This window comes from Poeciliopsis prolifica, unplaced genomic scaffold (genome assembly GCF_027474105.1).
Source record: "Poeciliopsis prolifica strain line A6 unplaced genomic scaffold, Auburn_PproV2 SCAFFOLD005, whole genome shotgun sequence".
NCBI classification, from domain to species: Eukaryota; Metazoa; Chordata; class Actinopteri; order Cyprinodontiformes; family Poeciliidae; genus Poeciliopsis; species Poeciliopsis prolifica.
Genome location: NW_026562380.1, coordinates 10,784,099 through 10,810,091, shown reverse-complemented (window position 1 = coordinate 10,810,091; position 25,993 = coordinate 10,784,099). Strand labels below are relative to the sequence as shown.

At 40.2% G+C, this 25,993-nt stretch overlaps 1 protein-coding gene across 3 annotated transcripts in view; it reads right to left on the bottom strand.

The window, feature by feature from the left end:
* zmiz1a (zinc finger, MIZ-type containing 1a) overlaps positions 1-25,993 on the bottom strand; it is a 116,830-nt gene that overhangs the window by 45,514 nt on the left and 45,323 nt on the right. For all 3 annotated transcript variants that reach the window (XM_055029333.1, XM_055029335.1, XM_055029334.1), the window contains exon 3: positions 24,190-24,266. The gene's annotated coding sequence lies outside the window, so the exon portion shown is untranslated. The remainder of the gene's footprint in view (positions 1-24,189; positions 24,267-25,993) is intronic.

Genomic DNA, 25,993 nt, shown 5'->3' with positions numbered 1-25,993 from the left:
GTAATTTGTTTTGGTCCTCTCAGAGCGCAGACACACGGGGAGCAGGTAAACCAATTACAGTGTGACATGAATCACTAAGACCTACAGGCAGCCACACAGCTGGCCGGCCAGCCAGAACACATGAGCAGGCTGCCTCTTACCCTAAGTGCTGGTCAATCACGAGAAGCACTGTTTGTCCCTCCTGTGACCACGAGCAGACATCTGGAAGAAGCTGAGCAGCTCTGACGGCTCTTTAATTGTTTTCCTCTGACTTCTGCGGGAAACGTTGTTTACTCACACCAATGCTGAATCCACCGTTAGCTTCCCGGCAACATCGATGGTTTCAGCTCCGAAAAAATAAATCTAATCGTTGTGATTTCTCAGTTCCATCCAATCTGTGAGTCCAGAATAACGATGATAACAACGACTCTGAAGACACGAGGTTGGATGTCAGATCCTAATGGATGCTAACGCCTTGCCAAACACTCCAGGCTAAGTATTTACACGACAAAGACTTTGGCAATTAGTTTAATTTCGTTAATCGGCTGATGCCTGCCATAATGATGTTGTGTCAGGCCTCAGTCATATCAATGCCTCTGGCGATACAACAGAAACGCAGGAAGGAACTTAAATAAACAAGCATTTAGTTCTCGCTCGCTGTGGAAACAACCATAATCCTCTGGCTGACGTTGAACTGACAGCTCTGCTGCTAAAGTCCAGCCAGACTGGGAAAAAATGGAGAATAGAGGAGAGGACTTGGACTGGATTAGATGCCGCCTTAACATTTTGGTGTGTTTGCAGGGTGCTTTGCAGATTGAGAAGGGGTAAATATTTGATGAAGAGTTTTGGGCGGCATTTTGCCAAGAAGTACCTGAAGAGGAGTCTGTCGCTCCATCATCTAGGAAAGAAGCTTTCATTTCTAAACCTAAATATTCTATTTTCACTGAAAGCACCATTGAAGCTACATTTGTTCACCCTGAAAAATATTTCTTTGAAATTCCATTTCAACAACACAAAGAGAATCAAGTGCTAGACTTTGTAATTTGGACTTCAAATAAGTGAATGGATGACTTTTAAACATGTTCTGACCTCACTATGTGCATAAAGTGAGTTATGATTTTCAAAAACTTTTACACATAATCATGGGTTTTTGTATGCAATTTTCACCAAAAAAACAAGAAGATGTTCATATAAATCCTCGCTCTGTTGAGCTAAAGCAGTAGCCAGTCTGACGTCAGTTCAATAAGTGCTTCTTCTGGTTGAAGAGCTGCAATGCTTTGCAGCCAGAAACCCCTAAATGTGCATAGGTTGGCTCCAGAGAGGTGAAGTTGGGTGGAGAATCCCTGAGATGTTAAATCTACCATCATGAGGCCCCTTGATATTAATAAGGACCCCTGAACTCTTCTCTCTGAGCCACTAACTGGTCGTTTGTACCGCCTGCCTCCACAGAAAAAGGACTTCTGGAATTCCTCTCTTCTTCTCTCCATCATGCCCTTTCCTTTCTGTGTCACCCCACCCCTCACTCTTCCTACATTTTCCCTCCATGTCTATTGTCTTTCCTTCATCTCTTCACACCAACTTACCCCTCCTCTTCTGACTCCTTGCTCCCTCCCTCCCTCAGTCTCTCCTTCTCTCTCTCTTCCTCCCACCTCCATCTCCTCCTTCCCTTTTTTTCCCCCCCTCTTCATTCCTCTGGCCCTAAAACCAACCCCTTGGCCGCCCGCTTGAGCTCGCTCAGATGGCTGTTACCATGACAACCCTGTTCTTTCAGCTCTCACAAAATAATGAAGACAATGTGTTTTCCATTTAGATGAGTTTTCTAGTGCAGCAGGGAGATATGGAGTGTCCATCTTGCCTCCTCTTTCTCTGCGGAGGAAATGTAATAAAAAAAAAGGGGGATTTCTAACCTCTGTCTCCCCCGACTCTCCTTCGCTTTTGCTTCGTCGTCGTCTCTACAGAGCGCTCCGCACACAGGTGAGGGCGCAGGAATCCTGCTGGGAGCTAAAGTAAGCTCAGTCATTTTTTTGTACAAAAATCCAGCGACAAGCAGCGAATGAGGCCAAATTGTTACCTCTAATTGAACAAAAGGTTTACGTGCAGTTTCAAAAGAATAATAAAACTACACACCAACTTGTTTTCAGATATATCACAGCATCCTGCTCTGAGCTGTCACATTGTAGCTGTGACAATGATAAACGGTGAACATTTCACATCTTTTTTTTTTTTTTGGGATCACCCTGATGATATTTTCACAGGATAATACTCCACCACTAGAAGAAATGCCATGACAACCTAAATTGATGGAGGGAGCTTTCCTTTCAATGTCTCCGATGCTGGATTTATTAACTTGAGGAGCGAGCGAAGGGGGAACTGCAATCCAACCACTTGCTAGAGCTAAAAAGCAACATTTACGCTGCTCTTTGATGTAATTCACCTGAAACACGCAGGTATGTTACACACTGGGGTTCAAGGTAAGCAAGCTAATCATGCTGTCTTTTGCATAGCGCTTCAGAGCAATCTATAATGACAGCTGTGCCATAAAAGGAGCTTGGGATGTGACAATATAACACAGATTTCGTGTCCAATTAATTAAAGTTAAATTTAAAAAAAAAACATTTTATTTGCCAATAAGCAGCTTTCAGATGACTATAGTACCTTAAAAGTAGAGGTGAAAAATCTGCCAAATCAGTAACTGGTTTTCTGGAGCTCACCATCTGCCACATCATGCACAGATATACAGCTTTCTCCCTGAGAAACATATGAGAGAAACAGAGGCGGGAGCAGTATAATATTTGTATGTCTGTCTGTTTACAGTGGAAATAGTGAGTCTGGGACGTTTTTTTTTATTTTTTTTTTATTTCATTTTATTTTCTTTTGGGTCTCTTTTCCAGTGTTTATGGAGAGCGGTGAGGAACAACACTTCCTGAGAGGAAAGCCAGCTTTCCGAGTCCAAACCCCATTCCAAGCTGCTCAGACGGGGAACGCTCTGTCTCCAATTTGTGCTTTCCACCCAGTTGCAGCGTAAACACGTGGACGGAGCAACTGGCGCACGGAGGCACTTTCAGATAATCTGGGCGCACAAAACAAAGGCATACAAGCAGACTAATCACGGACAAATGAGCTAAAATTTCTCACGCAGTGTTTACCAGCTTTGGTAATAATTTGTCTTCGACAATGGTGCTGCAGGAACATAAAAAATACGAAGGTGAAGCTTCACTGAAATCCCACTCCCCTGACCTCCACCCATCTATTCCGCAAGCCTTACCTTCAATGCGCCATCAACGCCGGAGAGATCAAACATACAAATTAAAAGGCTCTTCCCTGTTCCTTGTTTTTCTCTCTCCAAGCCAGCCATCCCCTACTGGCTTAATTACGCTTAGATCAGACAATGAACTAAGTCAATTTTATTTAAACAACACCTCAAGACATGTCAAATCAAGCTATTGGTTGACTATGTTTAAACTCAAAAGAATAATTCAAAAATATGTGTAGAACAGCTCTAAGTAACAGTAGTAATTATTAGCTAAATTAATCCCAAAGTATGTCAGGCTTCAGCCAGTTGCAGCCTCTCCAAGTAACTGGCATGCATTGGATTTAATAATCCTTATGAGTGTAGACTAAGTGTCTACAGATTGTAGCACGAGTTGAAGATGTTATTATTGCATAAATTTCATATTTTTTTGAGATGTCTAAATATTTTGTGTACTTAAAGCTTTGCATCTTCCTTCGCCACAAACGCAGATAAAAAATACTACACCAGGGTCTTTATTAATGTTCTGTAGACAAGTATTGGACTTTATAACCACACATTTGGAATAACCCAAAATATTTACATGTTTATTAGGAATCAAGATAACTAACTGGTTTCAACAACAAGATTTAAAAACATATAAAGCTGATCATATAGAAACAGGAGTAAATCATGAATGCTTCTGACCAAAAGCTTGAACACAGCTTCAAATTTCTGTCCACAATGCCTTTCTTAAAAATATATAGATTTTTTTTCATATGTTCATGACCCTCCTATAACAACAGAAGCAACAAATTCATCATTGTATCACAATTTGTTGGTGTTTTTGTTGCAGTTTTGTTTTACTTAATTTTGAGGGTTGCAATTTCTTGTTCAGTCTCAGACGATACAAAGGGTAATTTTGCTCAATTACACAAAGTTTCTCACTGAAATCAAATTGGTGGAAAACTCCCACGGGAAATGTACCAATAAAATGTTTATAAATCCCACATACTCAAGCAGAAAATTAATGAAAATCTCTTATTATCCAAAAACCAAATATCCAATGTCCACAATGTTTGCTTAAAAAGTTACTCAGAGAAGATTCTGAGAGGTGAAAAATCCTTGTGAAACATTTTCAGATCACATTTTTTGTTTCCCTCATACTGTTTACTTGCCTGCAGTGGTGTGCAGCTTTTTATGCTGGATCTCTGAAGAGTTCACTGCCATCGATTCTCATGAAAACGCATGATCAAACACAAGGTGGGAGGTTGCACATAATGCAGTTCCATATGCATTCGGTAATGGCAGCAGTGTAATGAAAAAGCTGCTTTTATTGGGAGGCCCTAAAATGCTCCAGTCACGCAGTTTCTTCTGTCAATATGGCATGAGGTCGGGGAACGCCCTCTGATCTTCTAAAGACGCAGTGGTAAAATGCTTACATGTGAACTCAGTCTCTGTCTTTCCACTGTAACATCACCCTCTTTGCTGCCACCTGCACTGAAGGTGTCCACATTCTGCCCAGACAAACACGAAAACACGGCACTCCATCTGATCCTGTGAAAAGCCTAGTTAGTGATGATCAAGGGTGAAGACAAACAGAGAGATAAAGTGAGAAAATAGTGGAGAAGTGAGGAGTGGGTTCATCATTACATGGGATTGCTGAGCTGGTCAGAGATTAACAAGGAACATGCACTTTTCATTGTCATACTATAGTTAATTTTTTAGTCATACTGGAGCCATAGCAGAAGCACAACTTGCATTAGAAGCAGGAATTAATCTTTAGATATTCATCTTATCAATTGCAGAAAGTAAGAGCAACAGAGTGTAATAGTTTTAATTATTTTATTCAATTTGTTTCATTTCACACTAAATTGCTTGCAACTCAGTGACTATTCTTCTAATTATAAAGGCTATCATACATTTTGACTCAATTTGCTACTCTTTTCCACTAGTTTATTATGAGATTAAAGACGTTTGAGTTGAAACCAATTGTTTTCAAAAGTTTTATTAATGATTGCATTATCTTAAATTAAAACCCCTCAAACTAAAGAATAATATTCCTTTAACAGAAATTCAAAAAAAATAAAATAAAATCCCAAAACAAAAAAATAGACAATAAGAACAATGTAACTTTCAAAGCTGTATATTGTTTTAGAATATTTATCTGACTCTTACTACAAAAACAATTCAGCATTTATGCTTCGGAAGTTGAGATGTATTTTTGTCTTAGTGTGCCCACAACATAAACCCTAACATAATTTATTCTTTAAAGTCAACCAGTTAAGTCACAGAAATTCGAGGTCAATTTGTCAACTCTGGTTAGTAGCTCTTCATTTGTGTTGTGTTCTTACACTATTCATTATTTTCCCCTGCGTCACCAGGTTATAATTAACAGCTATTAAAATAAGTGGCTCTGGGAAAGATACAATTAGGAGAACAAATCAGGAGAATTTGCATTTGCATCAATTTCCAATTTCCATTTTCCACAAAGAATTATTCTGTACAGAATATCATATTACATACACTTATTTGCTAACTATTTTCACTAACATCCATAGTGAAAATAAGATTTCAGGAAGTATTGCTTAGCAATGTAAAAAAAATTATTTAAGTAAATTGAACAAAAATACTTTAAAACAATAAAGAATTAATGTTTAATTTTAAATTATTAAATTTTGTTGTCTTTATTATAAGAAAATTAAAATATTCTGGTGGAGGCCGAATCACACTAGCAACTACTGAGCTTTCCTAATTACATGTAAGGGATCCATCACACTGTTTACTTGCCTGCAATGGTGCTGTTGTCAAAGCCCTGAGAAAACAGCAACCTGAGGCTTTGAAAACAGCAGTGATCAAACCACTTCTGAAAAAGAACAATCTGGACAAATGACTACTGCAGAATTACAAGCCAATCTCAACCCTCCCATTCATCAGCAAAGTTATTGAAAAAACTGTGTGTAAACAATTAAATAGTTTCCTCATGATGACCAACTGCTTTGACTCTTTCCAATCTGGTTTTCACCACAGCACGGAGACTGCCCTCGTAAAAGTGCTCAATGATATCAATATAAATACGGACTGTGGGAGAACCAAAGTGCTGGTTCTGTTGGACCTCAGTGAAGATTTTGACACTGTCGACCACGACATATTACTGAATCGACTGGAGAGTTGGGTTGGACTCTCCGGTTCGGTGCTCGACTGGCTTGAATCTTACATAAAGAACAGTTTCAATTGGAAACTTCTCATCAAAGAGGTCAAAGGTCACATGTGGGGTGCCCAAAGTTCAATCCTAGGACCCCTCTTATTTAATATTTATATTCTCCCACTAGCTCAGGTTATAACAGGAAATAATATTAGATACCACAGCTATGCGGATGACACACAGCTCTACATTACGATGTCACCAGGTGACTCTGAACCCATCCAATCATTGAATAAATGTTTAGAACAGATAAATGTGTGGATGTGCCAAAACTTTCTCCAGCTGAACAGAAACAAAACTGAAGTCATTATTTTTGGACCTAAAGAGGAACGATCTAAAGTCAATGCACAGCTTCAGTTATCACAACTAAAAACTATCGATCAGGCCCGAAACCTGGGAGTAGTGATGGACTCAGACTTGAAGATTGCGAGTCACATGAAGACGATTACAAAGTCGGCCTTCTATCACCTGAAGAACATCTCCAGGATTAAAGGACTAATGTCTCAGCCAGATCTAGAGAAACTCATCCATGCATTTATCATTTATCATTGATTATTGTAACAGCGTCTTCACAGGTCTGTCCAACAAATCAATCAAACAGCTGCAGCTGATCCAGAACGCTGCTGCTCCTGTTCTCACTAAAACTAGGAAGATAGAGCACATAACACCAGTTTTAAAGTCCCTCCACTGGCTCCCTGTAGCTCAAAGAATAGATTTTAAAATACTGTTGTTAGTTTATAAATCACTGAACGGCTTAGCACCACAATACATCAAAGATCTGCTGTTGTTGTATCAACCTTCCAGACCTCTCAGGTCTTCTGGTTCTGGTCTGCTCTGCATCCCCAGAACCAGAACCAAGAGAGCAGAAGCAGCTTTCAGCATCTATGCACCAAAAATTTGGAACAAACTTCCAGAAAACTGTAATACAGTAGGTGCTCAGTCAATAAGATCAGCTCTGCTATTCATACTCTGTAGCAGGAACCTTAGCAAATAAAGCACTGACCAGCAGACACCAGGTCCTCTGATCTGTCAAAGCAGCCCATAATGTTCAGACTGAGTAATGTTTTACATGGCAGAAGTCTCAAGTGAGCATCAGAGAAAACCAACCACAAAAGTTAGGATGTGCTGACACCAAGAAAATAGAGAAGTGCATCTGAATTAAGACATCTATAAGCCTTTTGCCCTGAAGGGCCCAGCCTGGCCTGGTTTTAAACCTGGACTGGATGTTTTTGCATAAGCCCTAAGGGCCCAGTTAGAGCCCACTCTCTGGAACCCTGAAGGCTCCAGGAAGTTCGTTTTTGATACGGCAATTCCCCCCCACTTTCCAGGGGACACTCTGCTCAATGCAAACAAAGCCAGTGCCAGAGAACATCATCATCAGGCCAATTGTGGATGGATATGTGCAACCCAAAGATGATTTCATTTATCTTATTTTTTCCTTTGAAAAGGGAATACTACCTGAACTACCGCATCCTAACAATGTTCAAAACACTGCAAGGTAAACTCAAAAGAAAGCAATCTGACCCAAAGAGAAACAAAAAGGTTAGGAGTTCAAAAGAGGTAGTCAGACGAATAAAGAAAAGGAAGACAGAAGGGAAAGATGGCAGCTGGAAGGAGTTTGATTAATGACATGTTCCCTCTCCAAACCCTACGGTACTTCCTTCAGAGACCCCACAGACCTCCCTCAGCTTCCCGCTCTGAAGCCCTCCACGAAATCTCCAGTATGGGTCCATCCATCAATGATAGAGCCAGCCACATTAGCCTTCCTGACTCCCTTGTGCTGAAGCCCTAATTCTGCCACAAATGAAGACACCCCCCCACACCCCTAATACTAACCCCCTCCCCCATCTCACCGTCTGTCTTCCTACCTCTGAGAGCAATGATCACTTCAAATAGTCTAAGAATAGCTTTAAACACATCTACATTTAACAGTTCAGAGCAGCATCTTTTTGAACTTGTCATATAATAAGGACAATAAATGGCTTCCTGCGACCATATAAGGCGTGTGCACGACCTATGTGCTCTGTACATACAGTCCATTCAGGTTTCTGTTTAGAGTCTACCGTGTCAGGGTGGTTAAACAGAGCATGCCGTCATCAGGTTGTGGCTGCTCTCTTTGATGTGAGTACAAAAGCTTCACAGCGGATGTGAGCTTTCCCCGCGCCTCCGCCACCGCACATCCCCCCCCCCCCCCTCCCCCTTCGGCCAGACAGCCAATCCTCTCCTCCGACTGAGCAACAACTCCACACAAAAACACATGGACCGAGCTCAGCATAAGCATCTGGATCACACAAATGAATTCTATTTTCTGACAGCAGACAGACGGACCCGCTGGATGGCCGGCGCTAATCTGCCGCCACCCTTCCTCCCTCCTCCCATCGCCACCTATAATCCCTGCAGGGGACACAGACAGCGAGAAAGACAGAGTTTAGGACAGTTTGAGGGGGGAATAAAGCAGAGAGACAGAGGCAGGAACATGTGCATGCTGGTGAAAATAGGCTTGATCTTATCCCCGTGGAATGAAACGCTCTACCCCGATTGGCTAAACACTTGCAGGCAACTTTGCTAATACTACTCAACACAATGGAAGACAAATGATGTTTCAATCACAGTTTTGGCTGCCCTGTTTGATTTGCTCACAGAACACAGTTTATATACCAGGAGAAAATAATAAACTTTATCGTCCAGTGCGCAGTGCAGCTGTGTGCCTCTCACTTAAGGCTAGTTAGCCAACCGAAGACGCGATGCCAAACAGATGAGAGCCATCTTTCTTCCAGTAAAACAAAACTGACTGGTAATTTAGCCACGATATCGTGTCGCTTTTTATGTGACCCCTACCACTGTGGTGAGCAAGTAAGGAGCCATAAAAAAAAAGTGTGTTTTTGCACCACAGTATGTGCTTTGTATTCATTGCAGATAACAGGAGGCCGCTGGAGTGGGGGCAGCGGGCATTGATTTTGTTAGCTGGCCAGGCTTTTCTCCGGTCCGGAGTCTGGTCGATATATACACTGAGGGCAGGGAGAGCTGGAGTGGCAACGCACCGCTCCGGACAAAGCATACTAGCACTGACAAACATCAACAGTCAGCGACAAGTGGACATAAGGGCCACCAGGTAATCACGCCGACCTTATTACCTGCCAACACGTTCCCAAACAGATGCAGGACATGTACAAACAGAGGCAAATACCACCACTTTACAAACATAAAGAGTGTGGCGGAAGCTGGATGAACAAAGGGGATTGAATGAGGATAATTTTTTTTTTTTAACTGTAATAAGGTGGGGGGCATGTTTCAACACTAAATCCTTTATCAAGTAGCCAGCAAATCAAATGCTGATTTCCATGAGGCACCATGCCGGAGGGCAGCAAGGACCTCCCTCATTAACCAAGGCACCGCAGACCACATACACACAACAGCGAGGGCACAGCGACAGCAGCCACTAAATGAATTTCCTGTTGAATAGTAAAAGCTGAAAATCTGAACTGGAAGGACAAAAAGGGGGGAGAAAAAAAAATATTTGGAAAGCTATTCTCTGTGTGGCTGGATTTGACTTGAAGCCAAAGCAGGGCAGCTTTGATCAGAAATGAGCAGCCTCACCAGGACAAAGTGGCCATAAGAGGGGCACAGTGACAAAATTGGCACTTCAATTCACATTAATGTTTAATGACATGAAAAAAATACGTTGTTTGCTTTTTTGTTGTTTTTTTTTTTGCTTTTTTGTTTTTTAATTCCTGCCCATGTTCTGCCATTTGAATATCAGCACATCAAAATATGACAGAAACCAAGTCTTCACTGATCTAAAGAGTAAAGAGTTCAAACTCCTACCTGCTCAAACTTTTCATCAGGTCCTTCTTATGTGATGAAAGAAACGAGAAAAACAAAGCTGTCAACCTGTCAGCGCAAAACAATATCTTGACAGGAACAGGAAAAGAAAGTTTTGACAAGAAGCTAAGTGCAAAAAATAATAAGCAAAGTAGTCCATTTGGATACATGCAGCTGAAAACAAATTGAGTATGTATGGAAAACTATGAAAATCAAAAACTTGATTGCATGAATGATAACAGATCACCACTACTATCTGAATTTTTTACATACATGTAAATGTATATTCTGTTTGCAAATACTTAGTTCAGCCAACATTTCCATTTACATGTTCCATTTGATCCATTTTCTTCAAAGAACATTGCTGTGAAATGTCCTTGAATCTCAAACTGCATCATCCTATTATCCTGCTGCCTATCTGTCCCAGAGTTTCAAGATCTTATAACATAAACAAGTCTTCTCAACTGTAAAATTAGGCCCAAAACAAGAAAGATGTTTGTGAAAATACAAAAACAGTGTCATTAGCAAGCACAGAACGTGCTAAGAACCCCTTCACTGACATTTAAACTTCACTCAAACTTAAAAATAGAGACAGTTTAGGATGTATTGTTCAAGATATTAATTCTCTTCCCTTTTCGTGTGCTAGCGTGCATTAGCACTGCTGTCCAGCTAGCCCTAGAATCTAACAGCTGTTACGTCAAAACTAAGAATTACTCATAATAATTTTGCATGTGGTGATATTTTTAGTAACCATTAGCCAGGTATTTAATAGTTACAGGGATTACTAGGTGTCAGTGAGGGAGCTGCATCAATGTTGGGTGTTACTAGCAATCATAATTACAGTTCCTTAAGTACTGACTCATATGCTGCCATTAAGCCAAATCTGTGTGCTCATACTTGCATGCCAGAGCATAGTGATAGATTGCCAGTCAGCTCAGTAACTGCTTTGTGAACTGCAGTTTTTAAAGCCCGGCGTTGCAGTTTTACTGTCACGACTAGTTTTTCTTAAAAAGAAGCAATCCTATTTAAACCAAAAAGGTCTAGCAAGAAAATAACTGTTCGACCTGAAAATTGGTTTTCATTGGTTGTCAGCTGCATTTCACAGATTTTTTTGGGAGGGGTTTCTCATGCTGCTCAGTTTTTCCATCAGTTTTGTTGGAATAAGTCTACTGTCACCCATAGATCAAGGTTAATAATGTACCACAGTTGGCAACTCTCGCTTTTCTAGAGTGAAATTCAATATTTTCTTTAATTTCTCACTTTTTAAATCCAATAAAGCAAAGTGCCTGCATTCAAAGCACAATACCTTTGTCTACACTGTTTGTGACTGCATATAGAAAATATAATGGAATTTTGCTTTTTTTGGTGCAACTGCAGAAATCAGGTTATACAACAGGAACTGGTTGGTGACAGAACCAGATCAGGGACAACTCAACCCAGCTAAGTGATTCTTCCCAACTCAGTAACAAGATGGTTCAAAACATGACTCTATTGGTAGTCCAGAATCTGAAGCACTTTTCCTATTCTGTTTTAGTCCTTACACTCCAGATTGGTCAAAAGCTAAATCTTCAAACAAAACTGAACATTAGAATAAGCATAGAAAAGGCCGATCAATGAATCTCTGTTCTTTATCTGTTTGTATGCCAATTTTGTGACTCTTGAAGGCACAGTGATCATAAGAACAGATATAACAGATGGTTCTGTTATTTATTCCATGATTTAAAACGCTTAACTCATGGAATAAATAACCCAGTTTAAACAATTGTATTTCTATAACCATACACATAAAATGCCATTATTCACCGTCGATTACACAGCAGACAAACAAGACATTTTAATGAGCACATCGGACGAAAAATGTCAAAAATTAAGTAAAACAACACAGAGCTCACTGAGGCAACTCTTCAAACCAGCTTGCGCTTGTGAAATTAAACTGTTGTGACATTTTAAGCTATTAGCCGAGAGCAAGTCTGAGACAGGGGACAACGAACACGCACACACAGTCCAGAAACATACGCATGTAAAAGATACATGTAAAGGAAATTAGGAAAGCAGGCTCAGGAACTTTGTCGGTTCCTATGGCAAGAAAGGGAAAAGATGGGAAATGAAGGGTGGAAAAACAGAAACATTCAGTTTATTATTTTAGGACTTCTGTGGATTAAGAATTTTACAAAACAAGCCAAGAAAAAGTTGCACACAGATCATGCACATTTCCACACACGCAAATCTAATGTTCAGTGAAATATCTCACAGGAAAAGAAATAATTCAGATGAATCAAAGTGTGTATGCTTCTGAAGCAGTCCATTCTTCCGTGCCTGAGCAGAATAAACTTTAACCTCCGAGGCCAAAGCAGCAAGATGGGAGAGCCACACTGAAATCTGATCTTCAGGGTTTCCTCTTAGACACAAAAACAGACACCTGAGCCCCGTTGGGGAATGTGGACTCAGCTCCACACATACAACCCACTACCAACAACACCCGGCCATCTAATAATGCAAAACATAATATGAATAAAAGTAATAGTTCAACCTTTTACTCAAGAGATTTTTGTAATATTCCACATAATCTGCGCTCAGACAAGCCTCGTGAATCACTGTCCTTGTGCACAGAAGGAGATCTCACTTGAAGAAGGTGTGAAGGTATCTATTGTATGTGTGTTTCAGAGAAGAAAGCATGTTTCTGAAAAGAATTGGGGGAAAAAAAAGAAGCAGAAAACATTTTTCTAAGAAGTAAAGTCTGGTAATTAGCAAGCAAAGCTGAAAACAAATGAAACTGGAAGAATTGGTTGTGCTTTTAGTTAATCTCTGACGGATTCTGTTACTTTCCATTTCAACTTTTTTTATAGAATACAATAGCTAAAGGAATCAATCAATATTTTTGATTGATTAGTTTTTCACTGGCGTTCCTTCAGCTTCCATTAAAAATTATGTTAATATGTATTTTATGAACAAAGGAAGGAAGGAATTGAAGATATAGCAACTCTGGAAATACACCTTCTCCAAACTCAGGAGCAATATTATGTAAAAATATTTCTGTTCCATAGGTTTTTCTGGGATCTATTGACAGTAGCAGTGTGTATGGATTATAATTACATATTAATATTACTCTGTACTAAGTAAGGTGTTAAAACTTGCAGCAGTTCTTCATTTGTATAAACAGAGTTGAGCTACATTATAAAAGGCCTGTCCTTGTGTGTGCTTGTATGCAAGCATGTCTTTTTAATTTTACCAGTTAATTAAGAGCAGCCACTTCAGCATGAGCTGAATGGGGGAGCAACAGCTCCAGGCTCATTGTAGATCCACTAATCCTTCACTTATCTGCACAATGTCAATACTCCTGCTTGGCCCCCCACCATACTGTGCTTCATTCTCTCCTTATTCTCCCTGTGTCCTTCCTTTTACCTTACCCTTGCATCTCTCCCTTCAGCCTTATTCCCCCTCCTAGTCTGCTTGAAATCCTTTTATTTATCCTTTCCTCTGGACAAAACAGGCAGGTTGTGGGGAGTAATAAGACAGAGCAGCAGGGGTGGTTTAGCTCTACTAAGGTTATTAGGGCTCACGCCCAAACACACAGTTGCTCACATGGTGACTGAGGTGAAGCCCCATGAGGTCGGGGGCCATTTCTGCTGATATGAGTGTGTGTGTGTGTTGAAAAAGCATTTTATGTGTTCATGCTCCGAGGGGGGCAAATGATGAGACCACACACCTTTCACTGAGTCTCACAACTGGAGCTGCTCTGTGCTGCCAGAGGGTTCAATTGAATGATGATCAGACTGACCAAAATGTGTTTTCTTGAAAGCTGGTTAAGCATGCAATTGCAAGCCAGCATTTGCCTGTATCAGTCACCTTTATCAGAGTGTTAAGCTACAGCAAGGATGGGAACTTGTCAGAGCTTATCTGGCAATAGATTTCTGCAGTTTTAAACATTTGTAACATTCAGGTTGCAACTTAGACACCCTTTTCTTGTCTTTCTGAGTTTTCCAAAAGGGCTAAGGCTGCAAAGTGGGGTTGAAGTCAACCCACTACTGTGAACTTCTTTAAGGGTTAGCCATCTTCACAGCAGTGTTATATTTGTATTGCATCATTGACAGACAATTCTGGTGCAATGAACACAAATAACTTCTTGCCATTAACACACACTGTATGTGTGTCTAAGAAACAACAAACCTCTCACTCCAGCTAGCTTCTTTGAAGGCTCATATGTGCAGATACTGGATAAAGTCACCTCAATTGATAATTCTGCTTATTGTGGATTTTGAATGAAACTATTTTGTAAAAGAGGCAAAAAGTAGAGGTGCTGCAATATTTCCTATGTGTTCCTGCACCTTGCTGAACAATTAACTTTTTATTCATTCAAAAAAAAAGAAAAAAAAAAGAACAAAACCAAATTTGTCTGTTTAGGAATATTCCTAGTTGCAAAACACAGACATTCATGCTATACACTGTCTTACCGAAGGAGACTAAACCTATTTTGTATTGTAATGTATTTGCATATTTCTATCTATATAATTTATCAACTTTGATTCCTTTTTTTTCTATTAAATTTGCACTAAAACTGTGCAACTATAAGAACATAATTATTGATTTTAATTTTGTCTAAATTTTGACAAGCTGTAATATGTTTGCTTGAGGTTATCATGTAGTTATAATCCATGACATGCCGAAACTGCAACTTGGAAGACGATGTAATCTGAGCGAGACCTGCTTTATTACAGTCTGTTAATGCCAGACTCTGCAGTTGGTTAACTATAAATACATTGTGCATAAAGCTGTTGGATTTGTCAAACACAACAATGTGCACAGTCCACACAGAAACTGTTCGTGAAGTCACATGACTTATATATTGCCTTCTGCTTATCTAGTTGTAACTAGTTCGATATTCACAACAGGAAAAATAAAACATGGGCTAGAAACTGGAAGTTGGTGCTGCAGTGCAGTGAGTGTTTTTGAATTTTTTAAACCAAGCGTTGCCATTTTCACTCATGCCACAGAGTGAATATGTGAGTGTGGGCATGGTGGGGGTGTAGTGGGAGACTATGAGACATAAACAAAAACCCCACAGACAGTGACAGAAGATGGGAGGGGCTACCAAGCGAGGAGTGCTGTGGCCCGTTTCTTGTGTTTTCCAATAGCGCGGCTCTGACAACATGAGGCTGGGTCCTTCCTCACTGCTCAGCTGAGCAATCAGGTCACCTCGTCTTGACAGACACAAAAACACAAACACACACAGACATAAACACACGGCGACAGTAACACACATGCACAGACACACTGTGCATGCAGCCCGCAGCTGTTGCCAATGATGTCAGTCCTGATTTGGCCAAACTAGCCTTTTGTTTCGCAGCATGAACGCAGAGCAGAAGAGGAGGCTTCATTTGGCAGTGAAGCGGGAGTATTTTCTATCCCTAAGACTGTTTGGATTAAGGCTGAGCTACTGGTTGCTGACTGGAAAGCCTCAACACAAAACAGACCTTTCCTTCAGCATTTAAAATGGAAACCTTGAAGTTGACTGTACCTTTAAAAACTGGGTTATTGGTTAGTTTTAGCAACATAAGTGCAACACAAACACTTGAAATTAAGACACACATTAAGGAGCCCATCAAAGTCAACACAGGACAGCTGTTGGAATGAGTGTGAAATTAATCAGGATGCACTGAGATTCAAGCATGAATATTAAAGGCAGATGTAACTGTTGACATCCATCAATGGTTTCATTGCTCCCACTGGAAAGTGCAACGATTATTTAACCATAGGAAATTATGTGCAACGGACATGTCTGATGAGCAGTGGAGGAGAATATAATTACTGAGTTATGAGAGACCAGCTTCGGTTAATCTAGTTTATTTTATTGTTCACATTTAAATGAATGTTTCTGACATCACATTGTGTTCCTTAACAGGTAAAAGTTATGGCACTAATTTTCTGCTATCATGTTCGTAGGCAGGTCAACATTAACCGGCAGGTAGCTATTTTGTCCTTAAAGGCAATGTGTTAGAAGCAGGAAATATGGGAAAAAGTAAATATAGGTGCAAATTTGTGCACGCCAAAGTTGTGATGGATCAGATGCTCATTGATGCACAAGAGAAGAAGACTGCTATGGGGTCTCTTCAGATGATTCACTGGACTCTAAATTGCTTAAGTTAATGGTGATTCTAATAGAAAGGTGTTAGAACAGAGCAAATCACAGACTGTTGCATCTGCAGCAGCCTCAAGTGGCCATGTTGACCTCTTTCCACCATAACAGTGAAAAAAAGTGGGCTGGGCTGGCCAGGTGGTTGTGTGTTGCTTACCTGGGGAACGCAGGACACCTGGATCCACAATGAGAAGAATGCAGTGAGAATGTTTTGGGTGCCTAAAAGGATACCTTTAGGTCCTTTTAATGTATCCCCTACCTAAATATTCTGAGACCATGTAGTCCCTTTCATTGACTGACGTGAATCTGGCCTGGTTCAACAATAGTTTGAGGAGTGAAAAAAAAAGATCCAAATTCCTCACCAATGAAATCCAGAAAGCATCTGTTGGACAAGTAAGTATAATCCACAGAGGCTCCATGTCACAACTTATGCCACAGATACCACAGCCCAACTTCGGGGGTGTGGTGTCCATGCCTCAAAGGGTCAGTGCAGCTTTGGGAGCAAGATGGTAGTAATAATGTTATGCCTGATTGGAGTCGAAGTATTTAAGATTAAGATTCAGTGCACATTTAAAAAAGTTCCCATAGCATAATAATAATCCTATTTGGTGCGACATTAAAGGTCGATTTCATCCATCTACTGCACCAACTTAATTCAGTGGTCTATGTTGTCAGAGTAAACCCAGGACAGATCACAAGTTCATCGCATGGCATATTTCCCAATGAAACCAAAGTATCACCTAGAAATCAGTTTCTTCTTGTAAATGAATCTGTGTGTATGAAGCGATGCCACATGAGGTAAAAATCAAGGGAACAAACATACAGCCCACTTGTACTTCAGCAACTGAGCACAAAACTGTCAACAGATAAATATGAAAGGCAACAATCTCTTAATAATTGCCAGCCTCCTCAGCAGGTTATGAAAGTACAAAACCCCTAAAAAACATAAAGTTTGACACTGCGGCTGTGGTGAAACGCCTCCTATCCCCCCTTATCTAACATGTACACACAGACACATGCACACAACACTCTCCGCCTCCAACCCTCTGATGTCTGTTGGCAGATCTGTCTCAGGAGCCTAATTGGTACTTTCTTATTTTTTTCCCTCTTTCTCACCCTCTAACTCTGTCACTCTCTCATTCGACTGTGTGCGTGCATGAGAACTCAGATGTGCTTGTGTCTGTTGCAGCAGATAAAAAGCATAGGAGTCCTGTGTGTTTTCGTGGCAGGAGGATAAGAGCGTGGGTGCCACTAAATGAAACAGAGGCTGAAGCAACTGCACACTCTGCGGCTATGTGATAGGGCGAGCCAACTCGGTTAACCAAATCTTGGAATGAGCCGCTGAAACCAGGCGTGCGCCACTCAAACTCCACACACACACACACACACACACACACACACACACACACACACGCACATGCACAGCTACAGACGAACACAGAGAGACACACACTGACAAAAAGTTGTCCCAATGCCCAGGCAGGAATCCTGCTGCCAATAATGAGGAGGTTTGGAGATGTGCATTTGTTTGAGCAGATCCAAAAGACACACTTTAATAGCTAACTGGATGGCTTGCACACACTGCCTATCGCACACCAGTTTTAGTCCACAGATTGTTGATTTTCTGTGTAGCTTCTTTTATAAGGAGGCACACACGGTTACATATCACACCTGCTGACACGAGATACAAACATAACACGAGGCATTCTGCTACTACTGCTATTATTTTGTCAGTGACATTTTTTGAAAGCAATCCTCGTTCTCTTGACATTTCACGCAGCGGAGACTGCTTACAGTAAACTCTTGATCTGAGATGCGTTTCTTGGAAGCACGGCAGCCGGGGCTTGTTGTTGGAGCGATGATTTGATTAGGGTTTTGTGCTGATTACAGTCTTGTTGGTCACAATATACAGTTCTGTTGGGGAGAGCAAGAGGGCAGGAGCAGGAGTGATTGAGAGTGGGAACGTCAGTTTGTCAAGCTGTCAGGAGCGATACTGTATCGTGCTTCTGAGGTGTTTGTGTGTAGGCGAGACGCTCAAAATGAATCAGTTTAGATCAAAGAGTACCAGAGAGGGTATTAATACAAATCTTTTAGCAGCTATAAGCACTCGGCAGGGCCATACATCTGAGTCGGTGCGTGTACGAGCTCCTCTGAATTAAATGGCGGCAATAAGGAAAAGGAAAAGCATGTCTGAACTGGGCTTTTCAAAAACGAAGTGCCTTTTCCCTCAGTGTTGCACTGGAGAACTGCAGAGTTGCAGCAGCTCACCTCTGGTGTGCAACGTTAGCGAAGAACAAATAATATGAAAAACCTCAAAGACCTTTTGCCTTTGTAAGCTTTATAAAATGTTAACCAAATCAATCTAGCTTCCTTTTTTTACTCCAAGAACCTACAAGGAATCAGTTACTGATTCCCTGTAAATCGACAGAAACTCCTGTGATTATTTCAAAGAAAAGCAGCAAAGCATTTGATCTCTGAAAGCCTGAGACGAGGTGTAATTATTCCCTTCCGTGTATTGTGCTTTCCATTAATTGGACGTATCCCACTGAACCTTGCTATGATCGTTTAATTGACAGCAGCAGGGACACAGATGCCCGTCTGAACGCAGGCCGTATTGCCAACATGGAGTGTGACTGGAAAAACATGTAATTATGACTCTATGTGAGACCTAATGCAGGTCAGGTCTGTGTTGCACCCTGTGAAACAGCATCTGAACACTAGAAAAGCTGTGATCAGACATGTATTGACAGCTTTTGTGAAGCTTTAAACTATGGACACAGATTTTACACAATTCTCCGAAAGGGCTATACTAAGATGCTAATTATGGAAAGTAACAATATACTTGGGCTTTTATCATGCCCACAGTCACAGTGACTGTGATAGTAAAGAGAGGCAGGACATTGTGATGAACAAAAAGAAAAAAAAACAAGAGCCACAACGATATGGATTAATCTGAATCAATATTTACAAAATTATGATGCAGGACTGTAATTACACATTTTCCTGGGTGTTGCACAGCCTTAACTAAAATACTGTGTACTAACCTCCCTTCTGTAGATAATTTATATTAAAATTAAAACCAGCAGAGTTGCATCTGACATTTTAAACTGTCTTTAGCATCTTCTATTTAAGATTAGAGTGGCATGGCGTATCAAAACAGCAGCTTCCATCTGTATTACCTAAAGAAACCTCTCCTCTAGGATTCTCAAAAAGCTCCCAACATTTCCAAATGTCTACTTGCAGTCACAACCACAACACTGAGGAGTGTTGCTGCCGCTAGTGTTTAGCAATGCTGAATTTGCTGATATTCACTGATCAGGAATGTTGAGTTTCTGACTGGCCACTCTCCAGTTAGGGCAGATCAGGCTGAAAAATGTCAGATTACAGCCATCAGTCAATTCCTCGGTTCATGACTTAAGAAGATTATTTGTGTATTTTAGGGTGGGGAGAGCAGTTCTCCAGATTTCTAGATGTCTTTAGTCAAAACAAAAGAGCAAGTTTTACTAGCAAGCTGAAAGAGTTTTACCTACAGAAACATGCAAAGAAAAAGAAACACAAAGTAAATCAGAAAACTGTCAGAGGATTTTATAGATTGCAGATTGGGGGGAAGGGAGAGGTGGGGAGGCAGCGAGACAGATCAGAATTAATCCTCTTTACTCTTTGTTTGGTAATCTGATTTAGTCAGATTTTTCTGCTTCTATCTGTGGTTGTGGTTACTGATGCTGTACTTGGACTGACCACAGCGATTTTCACCTTCAGTGCCCCCTCCACTCCCACCCATGTCGCCTCTTCCTCCCCTTCTATGTTGATGTTTTAGCGGGACATATAAACAAAATGGGGGTAAACATAAATCCCTCGCTGTGTTTGCCAAATCCTGCTATGTGTCTGCGTGCAAACTATATTCCGTTGAAGAGAAGTGCAACACGGCTGTCCCTGCTCCACATAAATGACCTACTTTACACATTAACACACATTTACATGACAGTGAGATCCAAGGGAGCTTCATATTTTCTGTCTAGCTTTAAAGTGCAATACGACTCTTGTTCAATTCTTAGAAGCTGCGGCATTTTTAGAAGCCTCCTGTCATGTTTGAGGAGATCACAGAGACAGCAAAGCTGACTCCAGTTCTGTTAAGCCACAGTAGGGAAAACGTGCTCATGATGTGCAGAGCACTCGCGAGCAGAACTGTACTTTTTGTCTTGTAAGTGCGTTAAAGGGAGATGAAGCTCAGACAGAGGCCCACCTAAGGTGCTCTCAGCTCAGGCAGAGCTATTTCCAGACCAGCAGCCCCTCCCGTCCCTGTACCTCCAACCTCTGGTGGGGGAAACCACACCACTGCTCAGGCCCAAGTCACAGACATGACTCAAGAATGGATCCATTATTCACACAGACACACATACCATACTCAGGGGACTGGCACACAAGGCTGGGATGTGGTAGCGCTGAACGAATGCTCCCTTTTACTTAACTTCACTTAACTAAAATGCCCCAGCAAGTCACATAATGAGAGTCGAGTTTGTTTGTTTGTTTGGTTTTTTGGGGGGTGTTTTTAAACAACGCACTACTCAGCTTTTTGTGCCATTAAAAATGTCAGGCGTAGCCTCTGTGATTTGAGAACAGAGAGTAACTGAAACAGCCTGGAGCAGAATAGATTTTCTTCTCTGTGAATGAAACGTATAGTAGAAATGCACCGATCGGGTCGATTTTTTCCAAAGAGTGATAATGCCATAAAAGAGCAAAAAATATCGTAATAAAATTAAGAAATGAAGAGAGTTGTGTATGTGAGTATATGTTCCCATGTGATTGAAAATTTGTTTTTGGTCAGATGTACAAAATTAAAAAGTGGGGAGAAATAAATCTGATTTTTCTGTTTTGACCAATCAAAGGCCAATTCCGATGTCCTGCTGGTTGATTTCTGCATCTCTATTGTAAACAGTGCCCGGATACAGCAAAAAACAAAACAGTAAGAGTGATAAAAGTGAACACATTGTACGAAGTTTAGAGAACGCTTGACAGCACAACACAACTCCACGAAACTTGACATGGATGAATATGTAAGTGCTCTCCCTCTCTGTCTCATACACCGACACGCACGCATTCACAAAGAGCCCAGATTGCATTCAAGTTTTGCTCATGGACCATGATAAGAAAATGTGGTAAATGCATAATCTGATATGCATGACTGGAGGTTTCTCTCTGCCTTTCTTTCCCTCTTGGAAATCGCAGGTTGCATCCATAATTTACACCAGCCTCCGTCTGTTTCTCTCTCCTCCACGCGGCTCCCTCCCTGTTTTTCTTTCCTCTCCATCTCCCCTTCTCTCTCCTGGCAATCTGGCTTTTGCAGCTTTGCTCATTAGCATACTGCAAAATGTGCAGATGCCACCAAAAATTATTCACCTTCCAGCGCTCTGATGCTGTTTCACATGTACACAAACTACACCGTCGACATTTTGCACAACTATCCCCAACAAAGGTGACGAGATTAGATCTCCTTTTCTTTTAATGTGTCTGAGAAATAATATGGGATCCTTTGGTCTGCTGTCTGTTGTTTCCTTGCAGCCTCGTTCAACCCAATTACATCATCCATCATGGTGGTCAAAGGTTTTCGACACTGCGATGATGACTGCCATGGGTTTAAATAGACACTTAGAATTTATGGAGTCCAAGGGATAGGCAAATGCATAATGCTCATGCTGTTCAAAGGCTAATTGAACACAATATTCATGCATGTTTTTGCATGAAATTGATCCTGCAAATTGTGGAGCACGAAGCTGCTGGTGAAATCGAGATAAACATTTGTCCTTCTTTCAAATAATTTTGTTGATGAAGGCAGGTCAATGGCAATACATGCTAAGATCACATTGGCTCAACACTGCTTGGCTCATTGCAGCTTACAGTACAAAAGTATTCATACCCTTTTAATCTCTTATAATGTTGAAACCACAAACCTCAAAGTACTTTAGTAGCATTTTATGTGACAGACCACTACATATCACTGAATGCTTGTAAAGTGGATAGAAAAAAAAACTTGTGGTTTTCGAATTCGCTTGCAAATAAAAATCTGAGAGGTGTGAAGTCAATTTCTACTCAGTCCCTGTTAGTGAGTGTTTGCAACCACTCTATGATGCAATGACATGGACCATTTTGTCTTTGGAAAATTGAATAAATGTAGTCAAATTGTGTGATATTCTGTGAATACCAATGTTCAAGTCATGCCACAGATTCTTGGTTTACTTCTTGACTTTGACGGGTCGATTCTAATCCAGGCATTAAGCCATTACTGCAGCCTTGATCAAAGTTTGAGCTGCCGGACGCCAAACTTAAAAAGATTTTCTTACTAGGAAACCTTGTATTTAGCTTCATTCAGCTTTGCAGCAAGTCAAAAAGTTCAGGTTAGGTCTTGTCTGACCAAAAATCTTCCATCCACAAGTTTGCTGTGTGTCCTGCATTGTTTGGTGCAAACTGCAAAGCTTTCCTTCATCAATATTTTTACTTCTACATAAGGAAAATTTGTGCAGCTCCTCTTTTGACAGATTCTCCAACCTCAGGTGTTGATTTCTGCATCTCTAAACCTATCGTTGACTATCAGCTTAGGTAGATGACTTGGCAAGTCTCGGTCAGTTTGCAATTGTGCAATTTTAGACAAAGCGAAAAATGTTTATAAGAATATTGAATTTTGCATTGGTAACTCTCATTTTCTTCAATAGTCTCATTCTGTTCAACCAGCACAATGTCTCCTTCACTCACTCTGAGCTTTCTGAGTAGGATCAGGAGAATCTATATCAGTTGTCTGCAAAAAGGACAGTACCAGTCTGCCTAGGTGACCAAATAGATTATTAGAAAGCAGAGTTTCAATCTTTTCCATCTGAAATTGTATTGCATCAATGCGATCCATAGAAGCTGTGATGTTGCACACACTGACATTTCAATAAGAACTGCGATTTAATGTAACATTCAGTTCTGGGATGTTCAAAGCTTGTGGAGATTGTTTTACAACCTAACCCTGCTTTAAACCTCCCCGATTTGTCTGATTCATGATGTTTGTTCACAACTGTTCTCTAAAAAACTTCTGAGGTCATCACAGAGCTGTAATTATCCTGAGACTAATCAACACACAAGCATGCTACATGTACTAACAAGGCACTAGATTTTATTCAAGCAAAAACCCATTCACAATTAAGCACTTGTCTTTTTTAGGTTGTCACATACAATGCCCATTATAAGGGACGGAAGTTTGTGGTTGTAATGTGAAAAACAGTGAAGTGGCTTAAGGGGAATCAATGTTTGTGCAAGTCACTGCATAAGATCTGGGTCTTTCTATAGACAGAAGCCACAGAAACCACATCAGCAGTAAGAACTGTTTGCTACTCTCAGAGACTGAAACTGTCCAAGTGACAGGCGCAAGTTGTCTAACCGTCCAAAGAGGAAACACAATAACATAAATATACACATATCCATATTTACAGTAGTATAATATTATGAAAATCGTCAATGGTTGTACAATGGTTGGTGCAGACACAAATGCTTTTCTTTGCAAATGACTGGATATCCAAATAAAACTCTTTATGTTCTTTTGCTCATCAGAAATAAAGAGTTTTCACTCTCTCCTCTGCTTTGCTGTACAACCTGAATAAAATGAACAACGTTTTTCTGGGAAAAAAACCTACTCCATGTTTAAAGATAAAGGCAAGTGACACAACAAAAATCTAGATCGAAACTACTGTTTCTTATCTTGCATTTGAGACCAAGCGGTCATATGGACACCGCAGCTCACACCAAGGCACTTGGACAAAGACAGAGGGGATGAATGAGGAGTCTTACCGATTCAGATGAGGAGGTTCCTGTATTTGCTGTTAGGCAAAATCGGCTTCTTAAACTTATTCAATCACAGAGCGAGTCTGAAACCAAAACAAAACACAACGCAACAAAGGTTAGCAAGTGTTACGATGCAAAATGTGGTATTTAAGTAATCGGAATACATGGAATAGCTGGTGTCATTTATTAGGATGAAATAAAGCTCCCTGCTGTTCATCTGACAAATTGGAGGCAGAGAACTGGGGAGCTAAAGAGAATATGTATCCACAATTCTGTCAGGTGTTAAACATGAAATACCTAAACGACAAACACAAGACGATTCCTTGCAGAAGCAGCTGTCTTTGAACTCTCCAGGCTCTAATCAAGGAGCAACTATTCTTTTATTTTGCTTCTGGCTATTTTGTAATGGAGATGTGTAGATTTTCTTACGGGACCTATTAACACAGCACTGCATACTTCACAGAGCTGCATCCTTAGCTCGCCTAAGCCTGTTTTAAACTTGATGACACGGTTTTCCAGCATGCGAACAGAAGAAAAAAATTGAATTAAAACAAAACATTACCCAACATTTAATTACTATTAACACCAGTTTGCAAGCTAAACGTGGATCCACGATTTCCCCCATATCTGAATCAAATTAAATTAGTCTTGTGAGTTTAATTAATGAAATACAATCTGATGCTGCAATTTCACACTTGGTTATGGGGAACAGAGGACGGTTCTTGAATATGGAGAAAGAAAGGATGGCAAACCTCTGGTTGGTATGACGCTGTGTAGTGGGAGGCTTGGAAGTTGAGGATTTCCACAGTTTGATGAACTGATAAATCACTAAATGATTCCTTAACCTTCAAGCCTGAGAGAAGTAATACTTGCCAGAGTATTAAAAAAATGGATACTTTTAACAAAACAAATTTATTTATGTTTTTGCATTATAATTTTCAGTCTTGTTATTATCATAAACAACGATATTTACTCTTTAAGCAAATGGGCACTTTTGCAAAGCATATTTATTCAGCAGGTTCTCGAGGATGTGGACAACCTGCTAACTTCTAACTGAAAACTTCAACTACAAGTATTCAGGGGTTAATTGTTTTTATAATTTATTACTCATGTATATATAGTTAGCTATTTAAGGCCATTTTGAAAAAAACAATAGCACATGCACAATGCCCTTGGAGCTGATCAAACATTAAGGTCAATACGAGGAGGCGCATTGCCAGTATACATTATTTCATGATGCACTGAAGCTTAAGAGCCAATAAAAGAAAGAAATAAAAGTAGAGCTGAGATTATTCTATTTTATGCACACTCTTCTTTCTACTGTGGCTTAATTTTTTACTGTGATTTTATTGGAAATGACAATGCAATAACATTTTGAGATGATTTATCAATTATATTTAATGAGAAATCTTATGAGAAGAAGTTATATATATTCATGTGTAATAGTGTATTTGTGCACCTAACTATTTACTATCTATTTACAGATCCACAAAAAAAAATCTTATTCATTTATTTATTTAATAAAGTTCATAATTTTAGCTATGTTGTAAACAAAAATTGTATGTTGATTTAATTTATTACATTGTGGCACCTTTGGCGCGCCACAAATATTACAAAAACGATATTACCTGAATGACTCAGGATGCTCCTAATCAGGGTTTACACACTGGGAGGTTACCTTTATGTGTGAAGAAACAGGAACACTCCTCTCACATCATTATTCACTGCTGGTGTCAGTCACTGAACCCTAACTAATACAGGTAACACCCTTTATATTTTCTGGAACCAGCTAATTATTGCTCCTAGAGGC